The sequence below is a fragment of the Passer domesticus genome, chromosome 9 (genome assembly GCF_036417665.1).
Source record: "Passer domesticus isolate bPasDom1 chromosome 9, bPasDom1.hap1, whole genome shotgun sequence".
NCBI lineage: Eukaryota > Metazoa > Chordata > Aves > Passeriformes > Passeridae > Passer > Passer domesticus.
In genome coordinates, this window is record NC_087482.1 from 24,312,238 (window position 1) to 24,330,878 (window position 18,641).

The 18,641-nt window shown below is 50.5% G+C and overlaps 2 long non-coding RNA genes across 2 annotated transcripts; both read right to left on the reverse strand.

The window, feature by feature from the left end:
- Positions 1–4,032: 4,032 nt before the first annotated feature.
- Positions 4,033–5,571, reverse strand: LOC135307454 (uncharacterized). Its single transcript, XR_010368174.1, has 3 exons — positions 5,450–5,571; positions 4,837–5,002; positions 4,033–4,306 (listed from the first exon to the last, which is right to left on the reverse strand). It is a non-coding gene; the product is annotated as an uncharacterized LOC135307454 (long non-coding RNA).
- A 27-nt stretch (positions 5,572–5,598) lies between these two features.
- On the reverse strand, positions 5,599–6,902 carry LOC135307289 (uncharacterized). Its single transcript, XR_010367993.1, has 3 exons — positions 6,662–6,902; positions 5,899–6,018; positions 5,599–5,706 (listed from the first exon to the last, which is right to left on the reverse strand). It is a non-coding gene; the product is annotated as an uncharacterized LOC135307289 (long non-coding RNA).
- Between the last annotated feature and the right edge of the window lie 11,739 nt (positions 6,903–18,641).

Sequence of the window (18,641 nt, forward strand, 5' to 3'; positions counted from 1 at the left end):
ATTTTATTTTTATTAAATTGGCTGGATCGATTTTTACCTATAACAGTACCCATGTATGGGGGCCTGCAGAATCTAAGCAGCATCTTCCTTGGCCAACAACAGACTGGAAAGGAAAAAACAGCATCAGAAACCTGAGAGATGGAAAACTTTGGGCTGTTTGAGATCAAAAATGTCAACTAAAAATCTCGGTGGTGAAGAACAACCTTTCTCACAAAGATTCCAGTAGAATAAATGACACAGGTGTTGGAATAACAGCCAGTGCCCACAGCAATGACAATTCCTTGGTGAGGAGGGTCCCAATTCCTTGGAGAGTCGGCTGAGTAATGACACTCACAGCCAATGTGGCTACATGTCATCCTCCTTTATTAAGCAACTTTGGCATATTTATCCTTCTCTATACACTGTCGCACGCCACTAGTGCTTAATGCTGATTGGTTAAGTAGCTATATTCACACATACATCTTAATTACTGATTGGTTGTCACGCTATAAGCATCTTTAGCTAAGGTGTGCCAAATGAGCAGCTCCCACGACGAGCTTGGCGCATTTGGTTTCATCCTGACACAATGCTCATTCTTCCTTGTTGTATCTATTTGAGGACAGTGCATGGTCTATCTTGTTCCTGTTTGAGGACGATACATGGTTTTCAGAGTAACTCTGTAATCTGCAGACCAGGGCTGTCCCATTCCCGCAGGAGAATATCATGGCCTTGTTCAGCCAAGAATCCTTCTACACCTTGGAATAAAAGGCAGTGCCCACTGCAAAGACATTTCCCTGTCCTGTGGGCTCCATAAACCACACAAGAACATGGCACTTTTCCTGAGTGCTTCCCAAAGCTTCTCTGCAAGAAGCACTGGAGAAGTGCATGGGGCAAGAGTTGTGCAAGTGCCAGGCTCTTGTGCAGCAGAAAAGTCATAAAATATGAAAGATTCTAGCAACCCAAATAAATCCATCATTTATGGCTTGTAAAGACTCCAGTGAATCTCAGTTGCTTCAGGGCAAAAAGAAACACAGGGCAAACTTTCCCAAGTGTGCTTTCATGACAAGATTCCTGTTTGGCTGCTCCTGTTTGTGGAAGAAGACAAGATTACAAGCTGTCCAGCTGAAGAAGGAAAGGAGGATCTACACTTCCCTGTCATATTTTCCTACTGACAAAGGAATTAAGACCAAGAATTTGGGTAATGGAGGGATAAGACTGGAGTATGGATTAGGGTTTACATCCTAAGATACTTCATTTGCTGAAATAGAAGCACTTTTATTGTACATGGATCTCCTTGCTAAACCTCTTTGTCTACAAACTCCCTTCCTCCATGGCAGAACTGAACAAGCAACATATGTCAGAGCCTCAAGTTAAAAGCTCTGTGATGAGTTAGTTTTAATGGATCCATTACCATTCTGTGGGGTTGCTGTCATGAGGAGCTCAGGTGGCTTTTTGTTGAGATCAAAATCAATGAGCCATTTGTCCCAGCTCCACCTGTCCTGAGGCAGCACTGGCTCCACTGTGCCATTTCTAAATGAAAACAGAATCTCCTAAAGAAGCCAGGCCAAAATCACGAGGGAGTAGTCACAAAAAATAACTTAGGTCGTTTGCTGGGTATTCATCTAACAGATACCACCTTCCCAAAGTCCAGGCTACACTAAACAAGGCTCTTTGCTCTGTAATCAACCTTTCAATTGGTAGTGTTTCATACCCATGCAGAAGAACAAAAAGCCACTTCCACTGTAGAAACATGAGCTGCAGCTATGCAGTAAGTTGTGCTCAGTAGCTGACCTGCTGCTTTAGCTGTGAGGCAGGAGATACTGCCATAAAATTTCACAAGAAAATTTTCAAGTATCTAAAATATGCCGTGTTATGTTATTTTCTACCTCCAATATTGCCTGCACATAGCTTAAGGAAGAAAGGTATTTACCAGCCACCATAGATGAAAAAAATTAAAATGAGAAAAGGGCTTTTAAGGATATCAGAGTGATGGCCACCAGTCATTTTCCAGCTTTGTAGGATTTCAGTTGAAAGTCAATCTAAACAAGCCAGCATATGTCTAGCAAGAAGGAAATCACAGATCATCTCTGCTCCTACACCCAAGCTTTTCTATATCAAAGATGGATGGTATTCTTTTCCAGCTCTCAAGAGATATGTCATAATTTATGAATAAACAAAATATCATGCATAGAAATATTTCATAGATTGTAGCAGCTCCTTTGAGGGGAGCTCCCCGGGGAGTCCCCGGAGGGCCCCCTGGGCTGTGAGTTCGCTGGCAGCAGCAGGCACGCAAGGAGACTCCACACGGCTTCTGAGGATGCTGATTAGATGAGGGTTTATTGGGGGACCCAGCCCCGGGAGTAACATGGTTTCAGAGGGAGAAGGGAGAAAGGGAAAGAGAGGGGGAGAGAGGGGGAGCCTAGGGGAGAGATGGGCCATGAGAGAATCTGGTCTTCCTTGCACAGCTTAAGAGGGAAATTCAGTGTAGGTGTGAAATAAGGTTTGGGCAAATGGGATTGTAGATTCATGGGACTTCAGGGGAGGAACACAGCTTGGAATAAACCATATATTTTCAAGAGGTACATTTTTGAGACAGAGCATACAATTTGAATAAAATGCAACACTACAATAGATTATTAAGATAGATAGATGATAGATAGATAGATAGATAGATAGATAGATAGATAGATAGATAGATAGATAGATAAATGGATTGACAAGGCAGATAGAGATAGATGAATGCACTTGCCTGTATCACTTTGTATAGAAAGGGAGGGGGAAGTGACAGGTTATTCTTTTCCACACATGGGAAACTATCTTTTTCCCAGAAAATTCAGCTTCCTTCTTCAGTGACCACCAGGGTATCTGAAGACCCCACCAAGAAGGCCCTGTGATGCCAATGGCCTGTGCATCCAGTAAGTCAAGAAAGTAAGGCCTGCCTCTTAATACTACAGTGGTGTTAAAGAGGTTTATTCTCGGTTTTTGGTACCAAGAGGAACAAACTGAAACCAGTTACTGTAAAATGCCTTCACAAGCACCAGTGCAAATCACAGACAAAGGAAGGATGAAGCCAAGGTGTCCCACAACCATGGCCCAAGCAGCCAGAGATCCTCCTTCAACCCTGGCTGCATTGAAGCCCCACTGACTGCCAAGAAGAAAAGCGCCCTACTGAGAGCAAGCAAACTTAACCCTCTGCCAGGACACAAATTTAGAGGGAAAAAAATTTGAAATCCCTACATCACCAGACACAGTTCCCAGTGAGAAGGGTTGGAACACTCTGCCCCCCAGCACTTCCCCGGCAGGCAGGTTCACAAAGGTGCTGGGAGCTAAGCTGTGCCCTGCGAGGGAACAGAGCCAGCCTCCCTTCAGTGGGAGAAGGCGCGGCCTCAGCTGTAGCCCCGGGTGCCTGCGGTGGCCCAGGGCACGGCCATGGCTGTCAATGTGTTGGGCTGCAGCACAGGGCAGGCCGGAGCTCAGCAGCCTCAGCAGAGCCCAGGGCCGCGGCCCTTCCCTGCCGGGGCCCGAGCCTGGCCCGGCCCGGCCCGGCCTGAGCAGCCCGGCCTGGCCCAGGGGATGGGCTGCGCCCGCCCGCTGTGCCCACAGGCTGGGCCCAAGCCTTTGCAAGAGGCTTTCTCCCAGCTTGGCAAAACCTCGGCCAAGTGTCCCTGTGCTTTGCTGAGAAGAGTAAAAACCCCATCAAATTTAACCCTGCTGCCCAACGCATGAGGGATCCCTGCACACCTGAGGAGAGGCCATCAATACTCCTTTGTGCCTCATGAGGGATCCCTGCACCCCTCAGCAGGGACACCAAAATATCCCTGTGTGCCTCTTCAGGTCCAGGCCCAGATGATCCCCCAGAAGGAAATGTGCCCTCAGCCCAGGGACGCTCAGCATGGGCTCCCCCATCCCCTCGGGGCCCCGCCGCTGGGCACAGCAGCCCCTGCCTGGCTCCTGCCTGCCCACACCGTGGCCATCCACGGCTGCTCCTGGGCATGGAGCTCAGCCAGTGCTGGTGCCGGGTGGGCTTTGCTGCTGCTACCACACGAACATAGCTGCGAAAACTCTATTTCTTTATTTAAATATAAAATGTGGGCCAAGCCCTGCCCTGGCAGACAACGGCTGCCCGCCTTCAGTCCTGGCCAGGGAACAGGACCAGGGGGCTCAGGGGCAGAGGGTCTCATTGAGGAGGGGTGGGTTTTGGGATGCCTCATGATGCTCATGCAGCCACTGCAGGTCAAAGAGGGGCGGAAGTGAAGAGCTGGGGTAAACTATCAGGTTGTCATTGCCTCTGTTTTTAGGCTGGTCTTCTGGAGATACACAGGCGCACCTGTGAAGAGAGGAGGTGGCTGAGGCCCCAGCTGCCAGTGGCACACAGGGACCCTCATGCACAGCAGGGCCCAGAGCTGGCAAGGCTCCCCAGCACGGCTGGAGCTGCTGGCACAGCTGGGCCCAGGTGGACAGCTGCCCCTCAAGGCCCCGGCCAGCAGGGCACGGCTCTGGGCAGGGTCCCTGGCCAGGAGCGGGCCCCAGAGCACCTCTGCCTTTCAAGGGCAATCTCGGCCCTGCTCTTTCTCCTCCCCACCTCCCTCTGCCTCTGCCCCGTGCCCCTGGGGTTGCTCTTGGCCAGGCAGCCTCAGTGGGAGCCAGCTCTGGCTGCAGCCCCAGCGGGGCCCCCAGGACAAGCCCCAGCAATTGAGAGGCCAATGGAAGCACTGGGCAGCAGCAGAACCCTCAGCAGAGTTATTTGGAAAATCATGGACTGGCCACAACTCCACTGCAGACTCTCTGGGAATGTTCCCTGACTATGAGCAGCCTGTAAAGGAAGCTGTTTGAGGTGGAGAATCGCAAAACACTCACGATTTTCTCTTCTAGCAATACCAGATTCCTGCACAGCACATCATCAGGCACAGTGCCGCACCAGCCACAATGGCCATCAACTTAATCAAACAAGGTGTTCCCCAGCAGAAAACTCTTCTCATGCTTTTCCAGATGATGTCAGAATGTGTTGAGGTGCTGGCTGCATCTGTGGGAGCAATGGGGAGCGTGAGCCCGTGCTGTGCTGCACTGCTGAGCTGGCAGCACGGTGGATACGGGCAGGACGTTCTCACTCCCTGTTTACCCCACAGCTGGGGCCTGCAGGCACCTTGCTGCCCCTTGGCACAGGCCAAACCCCCTGAGCCTGCATGCCATAATTCCTCTGTGCTGTGCCCTTCTGCTCCAGGCAACAGTTGTCAAAGACATGGATAAGGAGAATGGCCAGGGTTTTGGAGCTGCTCCAGGGCCCTCCCTCCTGCACAGAGCGGCCCCTCCAGATGTGCCCAGAGACTGGGAAATTGCAGGGGATCTTAGGGTGTGCATGGCCTGTGGTGCATGGATGCCTTCCCGCTGTGCCGGGCACGGCGTGTCCACATGTGCAGCCAATGCCCCCAGCTGCTGAGTCCCAGGGGAAGCATGAGGGAAATGCACCCACCACGCTGGCTGTCCACATCACTCAGGAGTTTTTCCAGATATTTGGATTCCTCCAGGGATGTACGAGCTCCTGTAGGTTTCTTCTTCCGTCTTGGAGGACCTTAAGAGAAATATTTCCGTTTCCCAGGAAAGGATCCCACAAAACGAGGGCTCAGCCTGTGGGGTCAGCAGGAACAAACTACTCACCCCTGTGATGGGAGCTGGGCTTGCGTGCAACATCCACCAAAGGACCTGGGAAATTCCTCCCTGCAGACACACCTGTAACAAAACAGCTTCTGCCATCTCTGCTGATCTGCACGGGCACCACTGAGCCGCAGGAGCAGGGAGGGGATTGCGCAGGGAGAGGGCACACACGTGCCTGGTTCTGTGCTGGTACTTGCAGCAATGCCCCCCTGGCCCAGCTTTGGGATCTGCGCTGGCAGCTCTCCCAGGGGAAAGGCCTTGACCTACCCTCAGCATCGCCCAGAGGCTCAGTAATGGGTATGCGTTGGGAATCCAAGTCATCTCCATTCACAGGATAGTCTTCGTCAACAGGCTCATATTCAGCATCAGGATCATCATCAGGTTCATCTGCAAAGAAAGGCAGGACTGAAGAGCTCCTGTGACACTGTTGAAGATTCTCCTTCAGGCCCGAGTGGCAGTGAGGGCACCTGGATTCTTGGTGCTCTCCAAGGCACTCCCTCAGCTCTGCCTCCCACTCAGGAGCAGGAGCAGGGGGAGCACGTTCCTGCAGTGGCCCCACACTGGGATGGAAGGAGTCCCTTGTGGGGCAGTCGGGGCAGAAAGGACTCCCTGGAGCTGCCAGCAGCTCTAAACCCAGCCACGGGCAGGGCCAGGGCTTGGCAGTGGCAACAGGAGCAGCTCAGGCTCCCTGGGGTCGGTAAAGGAGCTGCCAAAGGCTCAGCCCCGGGGCACAGCCCTGGGCCCGGCCCCTTCCCTCTCTGCTCTTCGCCCTGGCTGCACAGAGCACACGGAAGGACAGACTGGCATTGCCCACGGGAGGAAGATGGACAGCTAAATGCTCCTTCCTCCCACTGACAGCAATCCTGTGGGATCATTGTTGGGTACAAGAGTAAAAATTTGGAGGCTAGGATTTACAGAATCCATCAAACTTTGGAGGATCTTAAGGGAAGTGACAGAGGAATATTACTCTGGACAATGATTACACTTAGACAATGATTATTCTGTTAGCGAAGGGTTGCTGATAACCTACCTTCACCAAGCTCCAACATCCTTAAACTGTGCTTTAACAAATGATGGAAGTCACGTTCCCAGTCTAGAAAGGAGCACAGATGGGAACTGTTCCATGCTGTGCTGGGATCCCCTTGTATAGGAAACCGAGCACTGCAAGGGGGTCAGGTAATGCTGTGTGCCCGCACTGCCAGACAGCAGAGAGGGCAGCTGAAGCCTTAGCAGGGCTCAGGCCCAGAGGCACAGCAATTACCTCCTGGGCCTGTGCCTGGCATCGCCTCCCTTCCTGCAGCAGAGGCTGCCATGGAGCCACTGCTTCCTCTGGGAAATGCTGCCTTCAGCACAGGCTTTCTTTCCATCTCTGCAGAAAGGAAAAGGGACAGCTGAATCAGGTGTGGCTCTTCCCCAGTGGGAATGTGGCATCTTCAGGAGGCAATGCTTGTCACCAGGTTACTGGGGCTGCTCCAGGGCCCTCCCTCCTCCAAAGAGCGGCCCCTCCAGATGTGCTCACAGACTGGGAAATTGCAGGGGATCTCAGGGTGGGCATGGCCCATGGTGCAGTTTGGGCTCCCTCGCAGCTGATGCCAAATGCCTTCCTGCAGAGGCTGGGCAGAAGCTGCAGCCAGGCCAGGCTGGGAAACAGCCTTGCAGGGCGTCAAAGCAGCAGCAGCAGCGGGGCAGCGAGGCTGCCATGGATCCCTTCCCGCTGTGCCGGGCACGGCGTGTCCAGATGTGCAGCCAAAGCCCCTGGCTGCTGAGTCCCAGGGGAAGCAGGAGGGAAATGCACCCACCACGCTGCCTGTCCACCTCACTCAGGACCCTATCCATGTGTTTGGATGCCTCCAGGGACTTCCTGTCTCCTATAGGTTTGTTCCTCCCTCTTGGAGGACTTTAAGAGAATTATTTGCATTTTCCCTGGGAGGGATCCCACAGAACAAGGGCTCAGCCTGTGGGGTCAGCAGGCACACACTACTCACCCCTGCCATGGGAACGGGGCTTGTGTGCAGCATCCAAGAAAGGAGCCTGAAAAGTCTTTCTTGCAGACACACCTGAAACTCAACAGCCACAGAAACTCCTGTCACCCCGTGCCTACAAGGCTGTCCATGATTATTCTTTTAGGAACATTGACAACATACCAGCAGGAGGCTTAAGAGTCTGAAAATCTTCATGGAGCCACGCTGCTGGAGAAGCCTTCCTAGCATGCTCATCTAGAGGGGAGCACAGATCTGATCAGACCCATTTCCATGGTGTGCTGGGATCCCCCTCTGCCTTAGGGAAGTGGGCACTGCAAGGGGGTCAGGTAAGGCCTTGGCTGCCAGATGTCAGTGGACAAGGCCAAAGGTGCACAGGGGCCTGGGGAGCTCTGGACTGGCTCTGGTCACTCTCCACCCTCTTTGCAGGCCCTGTACAACATCCCTGGAGGGGCGGCAGGAGTAGCCCAGGGCCCGTGGGGGCTCTGTCCCTCCCACAAAGGAAATCCACACTAAATCCTTGGGGAAGACTGCAGCAGGCAGTGCCACAAGTGTCCCTCCCAACCTCTGTCCCTCCTTCTGCGGCGACAGCTTCCCCAGCCCACGTGGACATACCCAGGCCCTCTCAGGACACACTGGAGCCTTGCTCTCCCCCTCGGCCCTTTCCCCACCATGGACACCCTGTGCAGTGTCTCCCAAGTTTCAGTTCGTGTCCCCCATGGAGGGACCCCAGCAGGACTGCTCAGTACCCGAGTGCCCCTGAGCCTGCTCAGGATAATTCCCCTGGGCTGTGCTGGTCCTCTCCGGGCTCTTTCCGCATTGCCAAGCAGCAGAGAGGGCAGCTGAAGCCTCAGCAGGGCTCAGGCTCAGAGGCACAGCAATTACCTCCTGGGCCTGTGCCTGGCATCGCCTCCCTTCCTGCAGCAGAGGCTGCCAATGAGCCACTGCTTCCTCTGGGAAACTCAGCCTTCAGCACAGGCTTTCCTTCCATCTCTGCATAAAGGAGAAGGGACAGATGAATCAGGTGGGGCTCTTCCCCAATGGGAAGGCGGCATCTTCAGGAGGCAATGCTAGTTGAAGATATTAATAAGGTTCAGGAAGTCATCCAAGCTTTGGAGCGGGACCAGGGCCCTCCCTCCTCCAAACCACCACCCCTCCGGAGCTCCCCAGTGAAGGGAAATGGCAAAGGATCTCAGGGTGGGCATGGCCCATGGTGCAGTTTGGGCTCCCTCGCAGCTGATGCCAAATGCCTTCCTGCAGAGGCTGGGCAGAAGCTGCAGCCAGGCCAGGCTGGGAAACAGCCCTGCAGGGCATGAAAGCAGCAGCTGTGGGGCAGCGAGGCTGCCATGGATCCCTTCCCGCTGTGCCGGGCACGGCGTGTCCAGATGTGCAGCCAAAGCCCGCGGGTGATGAGTCCCAGGGGAAGGCTGAGGGAAATGCACCCACCACGCTGCCTGTCCACCTCACTCAGGACCCTATCGAAACCCTATGTGTTTGGATGCCTCCAGGGACTTCCTGTCTCCTATAGGTTTGTTCCTCCCTCTTGGAGGACCTTAAGAGAAGCATTTGCATTTTCCCCGGGAGGGATCCCACAGAACAAGGGCTCAGCCTGTGGGGTCAGCAGGCACACACTACTCACCCCTGCCATGGGAGCGGGGCTTGTGTGCAGCAACCAGGAAAGGAGCCTGAAAAGTCTTTCCTGCAGACACACCTGAAACTCAACAGCCACAGAAGCTCCTGTCACCTGGTGCCTACCAGGCTGTCCATGATTATTCTTTTAGGAACATGGACAACATACCTGCTGGAGGGTTAAGAGGCTGGAAATCTTCACGGAGCCAAGCTGCTGGAGAAGCCTTCCTAGCATGCTCATCTAGAGGGGAGCAAGATCTGATCAGACCCATTTCCATGGTGTGCTGGGATCCCCCTCTGCCTTAGAGAACTGGGTACTGCAAGGGGGTCCGGTAAGGCTGTGGGAGCCAGATGTCAGTGGACAAGGTCAGAGGTGCACAGGGGCCTGGGGAGCTCTGGAATGGCTCTGGTCACTCTCCACCCTCTTTGCAGGCCCTGTGCAACATCCCTGGAGTGATGGCTGGAGCCGCCCAGGCCCTGTGGGGGCTCTGTCCCTCCCACAGAGGAAACCCTCCCTAAAGCCCTGGCCAAAACCATCCCCAGCGCTTCCCAGGGAGCAGGGAGCGCTGTGCCGGGAAAGGGCAGCCAGGCTGCCGGCTCACCTGCTCGCCGCGCTTGCAGCGGAGCAGCCTGGGCAGCCCTGGCAGGCAGGGCCACGGCCAGGAGCAGCAGGAGTAGGAGGCGCAGAGCAAGGGCCATGGTGCCTTGCCCTCCGCCAGTCCCGCAGCTCTTGCTGCCACCGCTGTCCCGACACCGCTGTCCCAATGTCAGCACCGCTGCTGCCACCGCCGCTGCTGCCGCAACAGTTGTGCTCAGGGACTGACTGCTGGGTCCTTGTGCTGCTGTGCAACCACGGGGCTCTGGCACCTCTGGCACCTCTGTGACCTCAGGGCCTGCTGAGAGCTCAGCCTGCTGTGACCCGTGAGCCTGCTGTGACCTCATGGCCCGGGGCAGGTTTTTGTGGCAAAGGATCTCAAGAGGTGCCCTTCCAGCAAGGAGAGTGTGTCCCTGCTGGTAGTTATGTGCAATCTAGCTCTTTTTCACCAGAAGTGAGTTAGACAATATTGGGCATGTGAGACATTTCATGGTTCTACATGCCAAAGCAATGTCATGTCCAAAATTCATCTCACGTTGGCCATTCCCACTATTGCAGGCAGCCCCAGCCCTGCCCCGCTCCCACCAAGTCCGTGCTGTGCGCTGTGCTGGCCTTTGGCCCCTATTTCAAAAGTGGAGGACTTGATGCCATACAAAAGTAATGCAACACAGGCCATCAGGGGAGCTGCACACTTTAGGGGACACCCAAACCCACTGCACATCTTATGGCTATACCCTCAGCCACCCTAAAATCCCCCTGTGTGCCTCACAAGAGACCCCAAACCCCTGCTCAATTTACAGGTGTCCCTTGACCCCTGCACACCTTTCCACATACAGTAAATTCCCTGCACAATTTTGGGTGCCCCCAGCCCCTTGCACAGCACCGAGATGACCTAAAGCCCCTGCGTGCCTTTTAGAGGGAGCCAAACATAACACTCAGGGAGCAGCAACAGGGCTGAGCCACCTTCTGTGTGTGCTCACCACGTGTCCCTGGGTGAACAGATGAGGCTTGGGGGCAAATGGCCTCTCTGCTCATAAGAGATCTGCGGGTGCCACAGGCTCAGTCTCTGTCTCTGGGCTCTGAGCTCACCCCTCAGGCTATGAAGGACTTCCTTCAGAGTCCAGCCTCATTCCATTGATCTCAAGGCAAGCACTTTCTAGGTGGTTTCCCTCTTTTCCTGGGCATGCCCCTGGATGGGGTCCAGGCCGAGATGATGCCAAAGAAGGAAATGTGCCCTCAGCCCAGGGACGCTCAGCATGGGCTCCCCCATCCCCTCGGGGCCCCGCCGCTGGGCACAGCAGCCCCTGCCTGGCTCCTGCCTGCCCACACCATGGCCATCCACGGCTGCTCCTGGGCACGGAGCTCAGCCACTGCTGGTGCCTGGTGGGCTTTGCTGCTGCTACCACTCGGACATAGTTGCGACAACTCCATCTCTTTATTTGAACATAAAATGTGGGACAAGCCCTGCCCTGCCAGACAAGGGCTGCCCACCTTTAGTCCTGGCCGGGGAACAGGACCAGGGGACTCAGGGGCAGAGGGTCTCGTTGTGGAGGGGTGGGTTTTGGGATGCCTCATGGCAGGGGTGCAGCCACAGCAGGGCAGATAGGGGCAGAAGCGAAGACCTGGCATAAACTGTCAACTTCTCATTGCCTCTGCTTTTCTGCTTGTCTTCTGAATATGCACAGGAGCACCTGTGTAGAGAGGAGGTGGCTGAGGTCCCAGTTGCCAGTGGCACACAGGGACCCTCCTGCACAGCTGGGCCCAGAGCTGGCATCCACGGCTGCTCCTGGGCATGGAGCTCAGCCAGTGCTTTTGCCAGTTGGGCTTTGCTTGTGCTACCACCAAGACACTGGGTCACAGCTGCATCTCTTTATTGCAGCAGAAGAGCTGATTTGGGAAGTGCTGTGCTGCCCCATTTCTTCAGCCCCACTAGCTGCCCACACCCACAGTGGCACTGGGCCGCCCCCAGAAAACTGTCGAATCTGGGCTGTGGCTGCAGGGCACAGCTGCTCTACAGCACAGGTGGACTGCCTTGGGGGTAGGACTGCACTGAGGGTAGGGACAAGGAACAGGGAGAGGTCTTCTCTATGTTTTCCAAAGGTGATTATTCTACAGGCAATCAGGGGCAGACCAACACTGCAACACTACATTTAAGCTTGTATTTATTTATGCGTTTTTTGTTCCCCAAGCAATTATTTCGACAGTCTTTTGTTCACTTCTCAGTTAATGTTCCATAGATGAACGGTTTGGACTCTCTTTTTATAGGAATATAAAGAGCTCAGAAAGCTCTATTTTTAATTTTGATAACATTCTCTCTCCCCGCTCCTAGCCTTTACAATGATCGTTTTTGAAACATCTCTGAGGATAGGTAGAGTTATTTGGGAAATAACCAATAGGCTTGGCTTAACCTGGGTATTGGATTATTATTTTCAGTGCTATAAACCTACATTGCTTCAAGGTTCACACCATGGTCCTGATTTGTGGCTCAATGCATGGATGCCTGTCTGAATTAAAACAATGTTTGTGAGGCAGCTGAAGAGCTTAGACCTCAGAGATTAAAATTCCTGGGAGGAGTAAGTGGAAGAAGAAAGGATAAAATCCTGATTCAAAGGGTTTTTCTCACTTCTAGTATGCCAGAAGTATGGTAGACTACACCTGTCTTCAGATGTCATTTAGTTACAGAACAACTCTCTACAGTGTCAGACTCCAGGAGAAATGACTCAGAGAGGTGGACAATGTGCTTTTCCAGTTATTTGATAGAGTGAATGATGGCATAATTACCTCATGACTTAATTAGAAGACTGTAAGTACTAGAAAATGAAATAATTTTGACACTCTTATATCTTTCACAGACTCCTGAAACTTATGTTGATGTGACCAACAGAAGAGTTTGGCTCTGCTTTTAATTGAAACAAGCAGCAGAGCTGGAACCTGTTGAAGAGAGTCTCTTCACAGCTAAAGCAAACTGCCAGGGTTCTTTTATTCCAGCTCTAAGCAGGAAAATAAAAATCTGTCCACAGTAAATCCTCCTGACCAGTAACTGATATAAACTAGGCATTTGGGCTGTTTGCTGCCTAACCCCTGAGTTCCTCAGAGCTGCAGCTCCCTGTTCTCTTGGCAGACAGGGGCTGGCTATGGATGACAGTCACGTCTCTAGCCTGGTGCACACCAGGTCCACACATGAGCTGAGGGATCATTCTTGCACACCCCATCCTGGAAGAACCCGGGTCAGTGATGAGTCTGACACAATTTGATGCATGGCAGCAAAAGAAGGCAAAATAAAGGCTAGAATGGGTATCATTCCAACCACTTTACATTTTGCTGTGTATAATGGAGACAGGAACTACAAGTTTCCTATTCATGCACAATTTTCTGTCTGAGAGCACTCAGTTCTCAAAGTCAAGGATCTTGCCGGTCTGTGTCTGAGATGACTGTAAAAACATAAACAGCATTTATGTGCTACACCTGTGTATCAGAACTTCACAACAGAAATCACAAGCTGATTCCGCTGTTAAGTAAATTAAAAAAAAAAAAAAACCCACAAAACAAAAGCAAAACTGGCCAAATAAATCAGGCAAACAAAACAACCATCAAGAAAAACCAAAACCAACAGAAAAATCCCCACAAATCCAGAAAAAGGTAAAAATCAGGTGAAGGAGGCAGTGATCCAAGAGCAACAAATGGGCAGAGCAACTACAAAACTGCAGAAAGGAAAGATAATAAGAAAGGAGACATAATAAGTGGGTATGACACCAAACTAGCCAGGAGATCTGAGATACTGTTCTCACCCTTCTGGAAACAATCTGACATCAAAACACACTGAAAATCATTGATGATGATTGTGATAATGGGAATCTCTACGTTTAGGTTTCATATATGCATTGTGTGTGAGTTCTGTTTTCCTTGTGAAGTCGCATCATCTGGCAAGGGGGCTTTTCTGTCCAAAGAAAAACACTGCAGCGGAAAAGGAGGCCAGCTTGGAAAAGATTAAAAATAAGAGGTAAAAATAAAGTAGTTTTTAATAATATGTTGTTTGGTTGGTTTGCTGTTTGTTCATGGGTTTTTTGCCTGTCTTTGAAAGCAGCCCCTCAGATGTTAATGCACACAGCAAGTCCTTTGTAACGGGCTGTCTTTGCAAAAAATCTGCCAATTTTGTGATGTAAGGCAGAAACAGTTTCCCTTGGGCTACAGCTGGAAGGCTTAGAAATGTGTTCCAGAAACTCAGGATAACGCAGAGTCTGAGTAAACACAATTTAATGTCATGGAGTGCAAGATGCAAGTTACCCAATGAAGTAATCAGAGTATTCAAATGCCAAGCAGCGGGAAAGGGCTGTGCATTAGAATGACAGGGAGCAGCCACAGAGGCAGGATGGACAAGTTTCCCAGCCAAACCAGACCAGAAGTGTTATGAATAAAAAGTTATCTATTTTTTTTAAGGTTGCAGAGTTAAAACAAGTTGGACCAGTTGCTGTTAAGTTGGCTTCATTGTTAAGAGTTCTTCTTCAATTACCTGTTAATGGTTGGTGATTAACCATATTCCCCCTGATGCTTGCCAGGGAGTGACACAGGGACCCTGCAGGTACCAGGAGAATGGGAGTGGCATCAGAGCTGGTATGCAGATGAGAAATGCATTGCACCAAATTTTGCAGTTTTCCAGGAAAACCCCTAAAAACAAGGAGCCAACATAGAACTAGGGGACCTAGGTGATGTCTAAGGATGGGAGCGTAGTCCAGTGCCTGCTTGGATCCTTTTTGCTTCTCACCCTAACCTGAAAGGATGTTGACTAGAGAGAGGACCCGAGGCGTTGGACCGAAAAGGCGGAATCTCCTAATCTCTGGTGAGGACGGAATCCCCAGCTCTGCCTGCAGACCAGCGGACACAGCTGCATCATCCTCCTCCTCCGTGCCATTCCTGGGAGTGCCGGCGGTGTGGGCGCGACCCGTCGATTTCTCCCCACCTGAGCTGATTCTTTTTAATAAAGACTTTAAAAAGGAGAAAGATCTCCAGCCCATTTATTTCAAGAAGCACTGGGAGCACAAAGGGACACAGCCAGTAGGCCCAGCAGCTCCTTGCTGAGGGCCCACTTCATGCAAGAGCTCACACTCAAAATATGAAATGAATTTAAAATAAAAGGGTGGGGGGAGGCAGCAGTGAGGTGTCCTCATAGGTTCAATTCTGCACTCTGCTTTTGTCACCAACATTATCCAAGTTCCTGTGCTTGTTTTCCTGGAGAATTTGCACTCAACAGAGCTTCAGTGCCATTGATCAAATCAGTCTTAAGAGCAGCTTGGGGCTGGTCAGTCATTTAGATGTGAGCACTGCCTGGGGTCCAGGCAACAAAAGAACATTAGCTGCAGGCCACCCATACAGCTTTTCATCTTAATGAGAACACATTTTTGCAAACAGATAGATGTTGGGAGGATTTTTGCACCATTGGGCCAAGGCACAAGGCTCTGGATCTACACAGCACTTTGGTAGGAGGGGAACACAGGTGGGGACAATCCAGGCTGTTAGCAGTGCCCCCACCCCCTGATTAAGGACAGCACAATTACTTTTAGAGCTCCTTAACCACCTGGTGAAAAGCTGATCTTCTTTTCATGCCCCCTGCATACTGACAGGCAAGTTGAACAGAAAATCTGCCTCTTCCTCCATGATCTCTGATCACCAAAGCAAAGAACCAAGAAAAAAAAAAAGGCAAAAACACCCCAACCAATTAAATACAAATAATTTTTTGCCCACTCTGTTTTGGTTTTTTTTTTTTAAGAGCTTTATAAGACTGAATAAGCCAGTGCTGAATTAAGAGTGTCACATGTTATGTGCCTTTCACAAAGTGTGGGACAGCTGCTGCCATGTAAAGGTGGGTGCAGTGTCAGTCCCTTTACTTCAGACCCAGCCCTGCCTTCCTGAGGGACAGAAATTCATCTGTTAGAATCCCTTGGAGCTTCTGGAGCTGCTCTTGGCCCTCCTGTGGATAACTGGGCTGCTGTGGAGAACTGAAGAATTTTCAGCTTGGTACCTGTTATGTATATTATGGTAATTTGTGCTGATAGAATATATATATATATATATGAATAAAATATCAAGCCTTGAAATCACAGTAGCAAGGGAAGAGGGGATTGCTTCATAGGGTGAGGAAACCGCAGCTGGCAGTCGGGTAGGAGGAGTGTCATTAACATAGGAAGTGAACCCAGCCGGCACAGGAGATTGTCGTTCTCACTGGTGTGAACAGGAGGAGGCCCAGCGATGATGGCCCATGGAGATGTTCATCTTAGACAGAGGGGACCATCAAGGACATACATCTGCATACGGGATTCCGGTAACCGAAGAGTGGATACACATCAGTTCCCGGACAAGGTTTTGTCCAGCACAGGACGGAGAATAGAGGCATCATGAATGTGAAGAACCCTGAGGAAAGACAAAGGGACTCTGCCACGGGCTAGAAAAAGAGTATAAGAACGGACTCTGCCAAGCAGCATTGGTGAACAGGGGGGATTGGGTGCGATAGAAGGCGGATCTGTGTTCACCCAGCTTCCATCCTGGGGTCAGTGCTGTCCTTGATTGTTGGCTGTCAGGACTGTATATCGGTTGTGAATAAATTTATATTTTATTTTTATTAAATTGGCTGGATCGATTTTTACCTATAACAGTATCCATGTATGGGGGCCTGCAGAATCTAAGCAGCATCTTCCTTGGCCAACAACAGACTGGAAAGGGAAAACCAGCATCAGAAACCTGTGAGATGGAAAACTTTGGGCTGTTTGAGATCAAAAATGTCACCTAAAAATCTCAATGGCGAAGAACAACCTTTCTGACAAGGATTCCAGTAGAATAAATGACACAGGTGTTGGAATAACAGCCAGTGCCCACAGCAATGACAATTCCTTGGTGAGGAGGGTCCCACGGAGAGTCGGCTGAGTAATGACACTCACAGCCAATGTGGCTACACGTCGTTCTCCTTTATTAAGCAACTTTGACATAGTTATCCTCCTCTATACACTGTCTCCTGCCACTAATGCTTAGTGCTCATTGGTTAAGTAGCTATATTCACACATACATCTTAATTACTGATTGGTTGTCACACTATAAGCATCTTTAGCTAAGGTGTGCCAAATTAGCAGCGCCCACAACGTGCTTGACGCATTTGGTTTCATCCTGGCACAATGCTCATTCTTCCTTGTTGTATCTATTTGAGGACAGCACATGGTCTATCTTGTTCCTGTTTGAGGACAATACATGGTTTTCAGAGTAACTCTGTAATCTGCAGACCAGGGCTGTCCAATTCCCACAGGGGAATATCATGGCATTGTTCAGCCAAGAATCCTTCTACACCTTGGAATAAAAGGCAGTGCCCACTGCAAAGACATTTCCCTGTCCTGTGGGCTCCACAAACCACACATGAACATGGCACTTTTCCTGAGTGCTTCCCAAAGCTTCTCTGCAAGAAGCACTGGGGAAGTGCATGGGGCAAGAGTTCTGCAAGTGCCAGGCTCTTGTGCAGCAGAAAAGTCATAAAATATGGAAGATTCTAGCAACCCCAATAAATCCATCATTTATGGCTTGTAAATATTCCAGTGAATCTCAGTTACTTCAGGGCAAAAACAAACACAGGGCAATCTTGCTTAGACTGCAACCCCTGGCGCGAGGACACGAGGCTTGACTCCATGTTGATCAGAAGGCTGATTTATTATGATATATATTATACTAAAATGCTACATTACAGCTATACTAAAAGAACAGAGAGAGAAAAATCAGAAGGCTACAAAGACAAGAATAGAAGAGGAATGAATAACAAAAATCCTGTGACTGCTCACAGCCTTGGCACAGGTGGCTGTGATTGGTCACTGATTGAAAACAATCCACACGAACCAATGGAAGATTCACCCGTGGCATTCCACAGCAGCAGATAGCCATTGTTTACATTTCTTTCCTGAGGCCCTCAGCTCCTCAGGACAGGAAAAATCCTAGCAGAGGCTTTTTCACTAAAAAATCCTGGCAACATCTCACCCTTTTAAATTATTAAATTAAATAGAAAAAGAAATGTTTGCAATCTCCTCTACTGAGGCCTTGCAGAAGAGAGAACAACACCTCTTGAGGTTCATCTGTTGCCAATCAAAATCTCAATCATCTGCTGATGTGGAATGGTCAGGGAAACTCTTCACCTGTAAAACATTCAGGGAAATTCTTCACTTATCAAACATCTAATTATATCATATCACTAAAACAATCTTAAAAAATAAGAAAATGCAAAGAACACATGCAGAGAAAGTTCATTGTTTCAAGTCCAAGCAGCTGAGTTTCAGGACAGAGTCCATGGACTGAAGATGTTCTTCTTTGACATCTCTGGAAGTCCCCTTTGGTCCTGAAACAGGCTTGCAGAATTCTGAAACAAAGAACTGCTAAAGAAAACAAGAATTATCAAACAATTCATTTACAGTCATCAAACAATTCAGAGAAAATTTCTGGAATGCCCTGGCCACAGCCCTTCATTGAACCACTTGTGCTGAGGCTAATTTTTGGCTTTTCAATGCTTTTGAGCTGCTAGCTCTTTCCACTTTTCTTTATTATTATTTTTTTTTTTTTTCATTAGAAGAAGAGTAGCAGCAGCAGAGTGTCTCTAGGACCCTTGGGTGGCTCTGGTCCTGGTGGGCGGACCAGAGAACTCAGACTTGGCTCACAGAATGGTGGCCTAGGTTCTTGTGGGGAAAGCAATGTTTTTGAACTCAGCACTGGATGGGGCGATGGCCCCGGCCCAGGGAAATGAGTTAAACGGCTTAGAACTAGCTTGTGAGGCGGGCTCTGCACGCTCA